The sequence below is a fragment of the Passer domesticus genome, chromosome 7 (genome assembly GCF_036417665.1).
Source record: "Passer domesticus isolate bPasDom1 chromosome 7, bPasDom1.hap1, whole genome shotgun sequence".
Classification (NCBI taxonomy): Eukaryota; Metazoa; Chordata; class Aves; order Passeriformes; family Passeridae; genus Passer; species Passer domesticus.
In genome coordinates, this window is record NC_087480.1 from 49,380,959 (window position 1) to 49,389,963 (window position 9,005).

Here is a 9,005-nt window from a genome sequence, read left to right on the forward strand (position 1 = left end):
CCATTGAAAAGGAGTGTTGATTTTTAACTTTTTTCTTTTTCCTGGGGGGATTCTTTATGGCTTTATTGCATGATCTTGCCTTGTATTTAGTCATTGTATTCTGTGATTCCTGCTCTACCTTTCCTACTCTTGGCAAACTCTAATCTTGGAACCCAGCTCCACGATTTTGATATGCATATAATTTTACGTAGTTGATGAATCCATCATGCAATAGTAAACAGCAGGGAGGGGCTCAATGGAAGCTCATTTGTTACTTTTCCCACTTGGAGGCTGTTATTTTTATAAATTACTTATATTGGACACTGTGGGAGTGCCCTTTTTCATATACACTGAAGTACTTCACTGGCCCCAGGAGTCACTAAGACTAGTGGATTTTAATAGTTATAGATCCTAAATGGAGGGTTAGAAATTGTTTCTTTTCATTACAATTACAACGAGGAATTAACCCCAAGGGTATCCACTTAATTTCATAATATATAGACTGGAACGCTAATAATGTGTCTCTCCTAAAATGTAATAAAGAAGCAACTGCCCCTTGGCTCCCTGGGGTAGATTTTTGTAAAATGTATTGCAAAAAATGTAACACAAAGAAGATTTTACGTTAACAAGCTTTGTAATGTCACTAGCTCCAGTGCTCAAAGTGCTCTGAGCTCGTAGACATCCAGTATTGGCATCGGTTTTACAGCAGAAATTTAGTACCAGCACTTTCGTGTGACTCCACTGGTACAAGGCAAAATCAAGTGAGGGAAGGAGTAGAGGGTAATTTACAATTAAGCACATAAAGAAGTGAAAGAGTGGAGGGAGGAAGAGGGAGTACAGTAGTCCAAAGTAATTACTTCCTTCGAGGTCCACTTGGACCTGTTCTCTAGCCAAGTTTCCTGTGTTGTTTTAATCTTCCATGCCCTATTGCAAAACAAACCTTGGCCTTACAATTGGCAGCAAGTGAAGTCCAGAATATTTGCTGTTGCATTTGCACTTGTAAGCAGCAAAGTAGCCTCTGACCTCTCAGTCATTATTGATGGTGACTGTGGAACAAATTCCTGGCCAAGATCTTAAATGCTGGATCAGGCTGTGGGTTTAAATCCAGGTTAAAGACATTTCTATTTGTTGATGATTTTAATACAGCATCCTGGGAAAGCCTGACAGTAAAGGCAGCAAGAAAACTAGTACATTAGCTGTGCCTATTCTCTCTTGAAAGAGAGGAAAAAAAACCCCAATACAGTTGTAGAAGAAAATTTTTGTCTGATATTTAATGGAGATTCTTACAGACATTTCTAAGATTGTTGGTTTTTAGGAAAATTCATTAGGAAATAAATTATTGGCCATTTTTTTTTCTTTATTTATGCATGATATGCTCAGAATTCTGTGTACCTGTTTACATTGCAAATATTCTGTTTATAGCAGAAAATTTAAATAATATCCCTGAGTAATCACAGATATGTTTGTATCCTATATGTTTGTACCCATCCCCTAAAACTGAATTCTCCCAGAGTAATTTGAGCAAGTATTTTATTAAAATTTGTGGCTTATTTATTGGACTCCTACTCCCAAAATCTGGAAATGCAAAATGGTGATCTCTGAACTAACTTTTCTAGATAAGCTGATAGGTCCCATTTAATTTATGTAAAAGATTCTATGTAGATGCAGAACTACCTGTCTTTAACAGAAGTTACTGTTGCTAACTGTTGGAGATATGCCAATGCAAGAGGGAATAGATGTCTAGAAGGCTGCCAAGAAAAAGAAGAAATAGAGAGAGTAAGATAGAACTTTATTTTTACCTTTTCTTATTCTATTCCTGTTTTCCAGGGATGGTGATCTCAATCTTTAAAAAACAATTAAAATCACAAAGCAAATGGGAAGAAAATCTAAATTCATAAGTTTTGCCAGCTGGTTTCAGTTAATTTTATTTTAGTGGTGTTTAATTTGGCATTTCTGGGCTTTTTTTTTTCTTTACTAGTTTTAAACTAAAATAGTGAAAAATATTTGCCTAACAGATTTACGTTTTAACAACTTTCACCATCTTCTCCATGTTGCAGTTGTAATGTTCTGAAATGTATCCTGAAGCCAGTCTACTGAATAAGAACAATAGCAAGAGTAAAAATGTCAAGGAAGAACAGGAGAGGCAGAATAGAAATGCAGCATGAAACTGAGTTAGAAGCTGAAGGCTGAAAGGGGCTCTGAAGAGAAAAGTTCAAGATTAAAGGAAATTATTTCATCCGTTTCTCCTACTCATGAGTAATTACTTATATGCAGCTGAGTAATAATTGCAACTGAAAGCATTTGAGTGAATTCAGCAGTCAGCACTATGATCATGGATCATAATCTGGATCATGAATCATAATTAAGGGCAAATTTAAAATTAAATGCTATGGATCTCTTCAAGGTCCTTTTTTGTAAATAATAAATCAGAGCTGTTTCTGTAGGTAAGTCAAGTTAAAATTGTGTGTATGTTAAAGAATAAAGAAGTTTCTTCCCTTCCTTCCACTTATTCACAAGTGAAACAAGAGCAAGTCATTTCAAGGGAACTCTGAGATAGAGCAAGATAACAAATGTGATGTACTTCACAAACAATGTTATCTCCTTCAACCAGATAAAAACATAGATACTATAGGTTAGGTGCCAATTTGTTTCACTGAAATTACATGCTGTGAATCACTCCTGCAGTATTGCATGAGTACCTGCTCATATAGTACCCAGCTTCTGTGACCCTAGAGTACATTCATTTGTAATGTAAGAAATGAGTGGTAAAACATATATTATAAAAAATGGAAATACCTTATGTGAGAACTAGAAGCAGAAATCTGAAGCACTGGCTATTCCTTTTCCCCAGGTATTATAATTTTTGACCTTTTTGTACTGCCTCCATCTAGTGATAGATAAGTATGTGCTTTGTTTCCCAAACTGGGGTGATTTCTGTGATAGGCACCAGATTTTATTCTGAAATACTTATTAATTTAAAATAAAATATGGATTTCTACTGCTAATTATAGCATGGTGATGTGCTACTTGTCAATTTCATATGTTTTTCAAAAGACATAAAAAACCCATTTTATCATAAGTACTAAGGTCATGTTTACATAAAGATTTGGTTTTGAGAAACTGGATGTAAAGTGTTTTATTTTTTTAAAAGAATAATGCCAGACATGGACAGCCATTTGTGCTGGATCCCTCTGTGCTGGGGAGAATGTGACAGCCAGGGACTCCTCCCTGCACAAGGACCAATACATAGAGTATGAAAATCAAAACTGATTTGGCTGCTTGAGAAAGGCTAAGAGATAAATGTTTAAAATTCTAGATTCAAGTGATGTTTTTCAAAAGGTTAAATTTTGAAAATGTCTCATCATAAACTTCCATAGGGAGCCCATGTCAAAGGAATAGAATAAAATGTTTACAATGAAGATGGGGTTAATGCTCAGAGTGAAAGGATGGGGATATAAAGACATGTTTGGGGTGCTCAAATTTTCCCTTTGTCTGGGGAGAATAGGCAGGGCAAAATAATTGAAATTAGTATTATAGCAGTGCTTCATTTATTTAGATTTCTGGATGTTCAACATTTTATTACCCCACCTTTTCTCTTTTTTCTTTGCAATATGTAAACAGTTCCAGCTGGAAACATGTCATCTCCATCTTCTGTACATCCAGGTTTTTGGGGAATTAAAAACAAAACTGTTTTGCATCTTGTATAATAGAGCTGAAAGCATTTAGGAGCCAATAAGTTTAATATTAGAAGCATGAGCATGTTATTTTGTAATAAATTGTGGCTGATATTTGCTCTAAGCAAATGATGAAAAGATCAGCTTGAATGAAGTACATGAGAACAGGGATTCTACTAATGAACTTCATGTTCTCAGAAGAAAAAACATGGAATCATCTCAGCTGAGGCCTTTGAAAATATCTGCTGTCCCTAATCAAAAGTATCAGTAGCTAAAGGAAGGTTGGAAATAGATAGAGTCCTAGAGGTAGGCTCTGGAAAATTCTTCCCTAGGTGGCTTTTATTATGAGATAAAGAGCACTCCAGACTTGCCTTGGATGCAGTTAAAAGCCTGGAGTGTGCACACCAGGTAAATTCCTGAGTTATATATATATATATATAAATTTATATGCCTTTTTATATCTATGAACATAAATGTATATATGTATGTCTATAGATATCTGCAGCACAGACTTCCAGTGCTCTGTGATTGAAGTTATCTGACCTTCCATGTAAACGTTTTCTCTACCTGCTTGTCCAGATCAAAGCTGAAGCACAAGGCAAAGTCACAGGTAATCAAAGTAGTGAGCTGCTTTTTCAGCTGTTTAATTATTGAAGGAGGTTTCTACCTAGCTGGTTTCCCGTAATATAATCCATGACACTGTAGTTTAAAATCAATAGTTCTTTGATTAGGACTGAAAATTGTAACAGGACATTTCAACATCACTGGAAATGACAGACTCTTATGCAGTACTTCACCACTTGCACCTCCTGTTCAGAACTGATGATTCAAGCGTGGTATATTTATGCCTGAAATCTCAGTAAAATGCCATAGGGAGTAGTAATGGCCTCACCTTTTCATATTCAATAACTCAAAGAATGGACAAAAAAGAAGAAATAATATTCCAGCTTTTGCCCAAAAATTAAATGTACTATCATAACAGTTGTCTGTCCTTGTGCTGTGCAGTAGCAGATTTCACATTAAAAGACAAATATCTGAGTCTTAAATGAATTTCTAGGTAGAAGAAAATTCTTGGGATACATGATTATTTTTCTGAAAATAGGAATGACACTTAGGTAGCTGTTCAAACAGTAAAAGGAGATCTCAAGCTGTCATCACCAGAAAACATAAACCATCTACTAGAAAATGCCTCAAAATTAATGGTAAGAAATGGGTGATCTAGCCAGGCATCAGCAGCATCTCCACTAACTCTGTCAGACTGACTCTGATCCACTGAGCAAGTTCTACCACTCTTGTGGGGGAAAACATGAGGTTTCCCATGGCGGATATTCCACAGCACCTTTCACCAGGTGTTTTTCAGGGAGTCATGGATTAAAACCAGCATGGATTCAATTCCTAAATGTCAAAATGATTTCTGGTTTTGGAGTCAGTAGGAAGACCATGGTAACTGGTTTAAGGTGCTGTTGGATTGGATCTGGTCCCCATGGCTAGCAAATCACAAAAGTTCTTTAATGCTCTGCCCTTTTGCATTAAGTGTGTCTCTGTTGTAACCTCCTTTGAAGATGCCTCATCCCCACCTACTGCAAAGCACCACGTATGTGTGAGCCCAGAGTGGCTGCTGCCTACCTGGAAGATCATCCAAACCATGAGGAATGTGCTTATACTCAGGAACTGAAATTTAAAACAGTGACTGAGGAAGAGACTGCAATCTCTGGGTCTCAAAATGCTCCCTAGCCCTACCAAACAAATATTTGCAAATGCAGTAGAGGAAAGGAAGAAAGGGGAGCTAGAAAAACTTGTTTAGCCAAGTTTTCTTTGTTCAACAGGTGTGAGGACTGGCAGGAAGGAGGATGTCAAACTCCTATTCAGTTAAAGACATCTTAAAGTGGGTAAATTTGTTATCCTCAATGTAGAAGGTGTTATGCAGGATGTGATTGAGGAGGGATTTATATCAGATATATATATATAAAAATATATATATATTTATCTCCTCTGTTCAGGGAGTTTGTATATCAGATGTGATGACTGGTACTCAGCATGTCTACTAGAAAGGACTGTATAAATATTTTTGTGAAAGATTTTTTTTAAAAGTTGAGTTGATTTATAAATTGGAAAAATTCTTCTCAATCTCCTGGTTATAAATGACATGGAACCAAAAGCATATAGTGCACCATGTGACTAATCTTTTAGCTGCCCCAAGATATTTTTAGTATGGAAGGGCATGGGCTGAGAATGGGAGCAGCTTTTGAGAAGTGAGGGAAGTATTTCCATTATTAAAATGGGGCAAGCTATGTTATTCATCTTTCGCCATCTGAAAATGTGTTATATTCTTTTATTAAATCATACTCCTTTCATTAGGAAAATCCAAGTGTGTTCTTCTTGCTTTCACAATGCCTGTAGAATACACTGAAGTTCAGTTGGGAAAAATAAAATAATTCTGCTTTCATCCCAAAGTGCACCTTATTGAGAGTTGTAAACAGACATAAAAGAGTTGTAAATCAGACACTGCTCTCATATGCAAACTTGCAAAGCAGGATTTGTGCCATTCTTCTCAGAAAAGGGCAATTTGAAGTTGTACTAGTGTCTTTGGGGAAATATAATATTGTCCAGAAGAATTAAGATAGAAAGAACATTCTGATTTAAGCAACTTAGTTACTGCTTGGATTTGGTGGAGCAAATAAAGTTTGTGCAGGACATTTTTCATGGTCCTTCTTACTTACCTGCAGCTGTGCTTAGAGCCAGGGATTGCCAATCTCAGCCTGCCCATTTAGCTGGACAGAAGTACAGCTTACTTCTTGAAATTTCCAGCCAAACTGCTTCTCTACACTGTATCTAGTATCCTGCATGCTTTTCTGCACTAAATAAGCCCTTTTTATTTGAAAAAATTCACCACAGGAAGTGGTAATGCATATAATCCATTTCCATATGAGCATTGAGATGCGAGCCAAAAGACTTTCAGAACACCTGGTGTCCACGTTGTTTCCTTTTTTGTTGTTCCAGACCCTAGAGAAACTATTAGTAGGCCTAGGTAAACTAACATCAGTAATAATCCTGAATCTATAGTTATTTGGGAGCAGATGAGGAATCAGGACGTTTAAAAGCTGCAGAACTGTTGTGAGTAGGACATATGAAAGACACAAAGTAGCAGCACAATCCTGCTATTCAGCTTTTCAAAGAAGACACAAAGTGAAATGATTTAGGAAACCGCTGTGCCATTCAGTCACTGAAGCTGCCTGCAATGACCTGTGTTGTCACGTCTCTGAAAGGCTGGGATCCTAAATCTCCTCTCAGGACAGTGCAGTGGAGGCTGACACCGTGGTACCCATTACACAGTTCTTGTGTCACCAGAGCAGTCAGCCAGCATCTGGCAAGCTGCAAAAAGTTTTCTCATTGTCTGTGGAGCTGAGCCCCTCTCTTGCCTCTCAGACCAGTGTTCACCAAAAGCAGAGATGGGACTGCAGTCACTTCTCAAGTGGCAAAACTCAGATGTGCTATAGCTCCTGCTCATGCAGGTGTCTGTACTCTCTTATTTTACTTTTAATTATTAAATGTTTATCAAAATAAAACACTTTAAACAAGAATTAAGTAACTTTTCCTCCATCTTGTGTCTTTGTAAACAGGGAAGTGGGAGGCTGGACATGTGAACCTAAGTGCCTCCAAGGCAGAGAATTGTATCCAGGTTTTAAATGCGATGAATGAGCATGTCTGGTCTGTGAGAAGCCTAATCTATGTTATTATATTTCCTGGATGAAAAGATTGTATAATTGTGGATCCAGACTGGACTTTGGTGAAAATTTGGGATCTATTTCATTTACAGTTATTGAGATGCGTGATTCATGAACAAATTGCTGTGTACAAAGAAGTGAAATTAATGCATCAGCTGCAGTCTCTTACGAGCTGTACATGCAAGCAATCTTAGCCATCTCTCAGTGCTGGAGAAGGTATGGTTGATTAATGTTCACAAATATCCAAAGCCATGAAAGCATATGCATGTGGTGATCCTTGGGAGTCCCTTCCAACCCAGAATATGCCATGATTCTGTGATTCTTCTAAGACAAAGTTTCTTGTTTGCCTGTTCTGAACTTAGAGCCGGTAAAGGAAGACATTTTCTGGCGGAAAAATTAAATGTGTGTGTCAGCCAACTGCTTTCAGTACTGGAGAGCTATTGAACTGAGTAAGTGGACTGCAGTTTTACATGAAGGGGTCTGTGGGATTGGAGCTGTCATGACTATGCTGTCAGGAATTGATAATTGTAGAGTTCTGCTAACAAACCTTTTCTGCTTCCAAAACCAGAACTTCCCAAGATTCTCTTCTGCAACATTTAATATAGAAGCACTTTAATATTTCTGTATATAATTCTGGATATCCTCTGCCTCTTACTAATTTCCCTCTAGAAAGCTCTCTTTGAAATTTAGACATTTGAAAAATGTAAATGACCTGACTATCAGTGAATCAAAGCCAGATGTAAGAGAAGTTACACGGGAGGCGTGTTTATGGCAAACAAGCTAATTGTATGTGAACAGAAGACCAACACTGTAATGTGTTGACTGTGACATTGAATGTGCTACCCAACATCTTTGTCTGTACTAAGTAGTCCACAAAATTATGATGATGATACCTATTAAACACAATGAAAGAGTATAGTGAATTAATTCATTAATGTTTGCAAAGAACTTTGAGATCCTCTAGCAGAAGAGTTAATTTATTATTCTGTGTTACCAGATTCAATAGGACATGTAGTATAAATCTTCAAAAAAGCAAACAAAAACCTAATCATGAGTCTCTTACTCACACTGTCAAAGCTGGTAATGACCAAGCAGTCTTGTTTGTGAAAGTACAAAAAAAAAAAAGTCATCCATGCTACTTGATATGTTGAAGCAGCAATTAGTACACATTGTAGAGAAAAGAAGTGGAGCTAGACCAGAAATGAGCCTTGATGAGCCTAATTGCCTTTAATTATCCCTAAACATTTTCTTGTTGTCTGTCCTATAAAGGCAGAAGAAACCCTGTAGTTCTAAAAGGAAATAAGCCTTGGTTTTGTTTTCGTCTCTTAGAGGGACATAATAGCCACCATGGAAACATGTTCTTAATCAACGACATTAAACTCCTGGCTGCTCTGCTTCTCTTGAAACTGCCTAGCTTCATTATTGTCAGGGGGAAAGGGGAGGGGAAGGGGGTTTAATCACTATTTAGCTTTTCTTAGCAAATTAAAATATTAATTACAATACGCATTATTTTATCTTTGGTAAAGCTATTTGTAAGTATTGGTGAATAAGAGCTCATTTCATGTTGCTGTAATTTATTCTCAAATTATTCAGACTTTCTTTTTTCAATTCCTTTTAAAAAATCATT

General features: G+C 36.9%; 1 long non-coding RNA gene across 1 annotated transcript in view; it reads left to right on the plus strand.

Moving 5' to 3' along the window:
• LOC135305153 (uncharacterized) overlaps positions 1–3,350 on the plus strand; it is a 173,825-nt gene extending 170,475 nt beyond the window's left edge. Inside the window, exon 14 of the long non-coding RNA XR_010366430.1 lies at positions 2,037–3,350. This is a non-coding gene — a long non-coding RNA (uncharacterized LOC135305153). The remainder of the gene's footprint in view (positions 1–2,036) is intronic.
• The last annotated feature ends 5,655 nt before the right edge of the window (positions 3,351–9,005 follow it).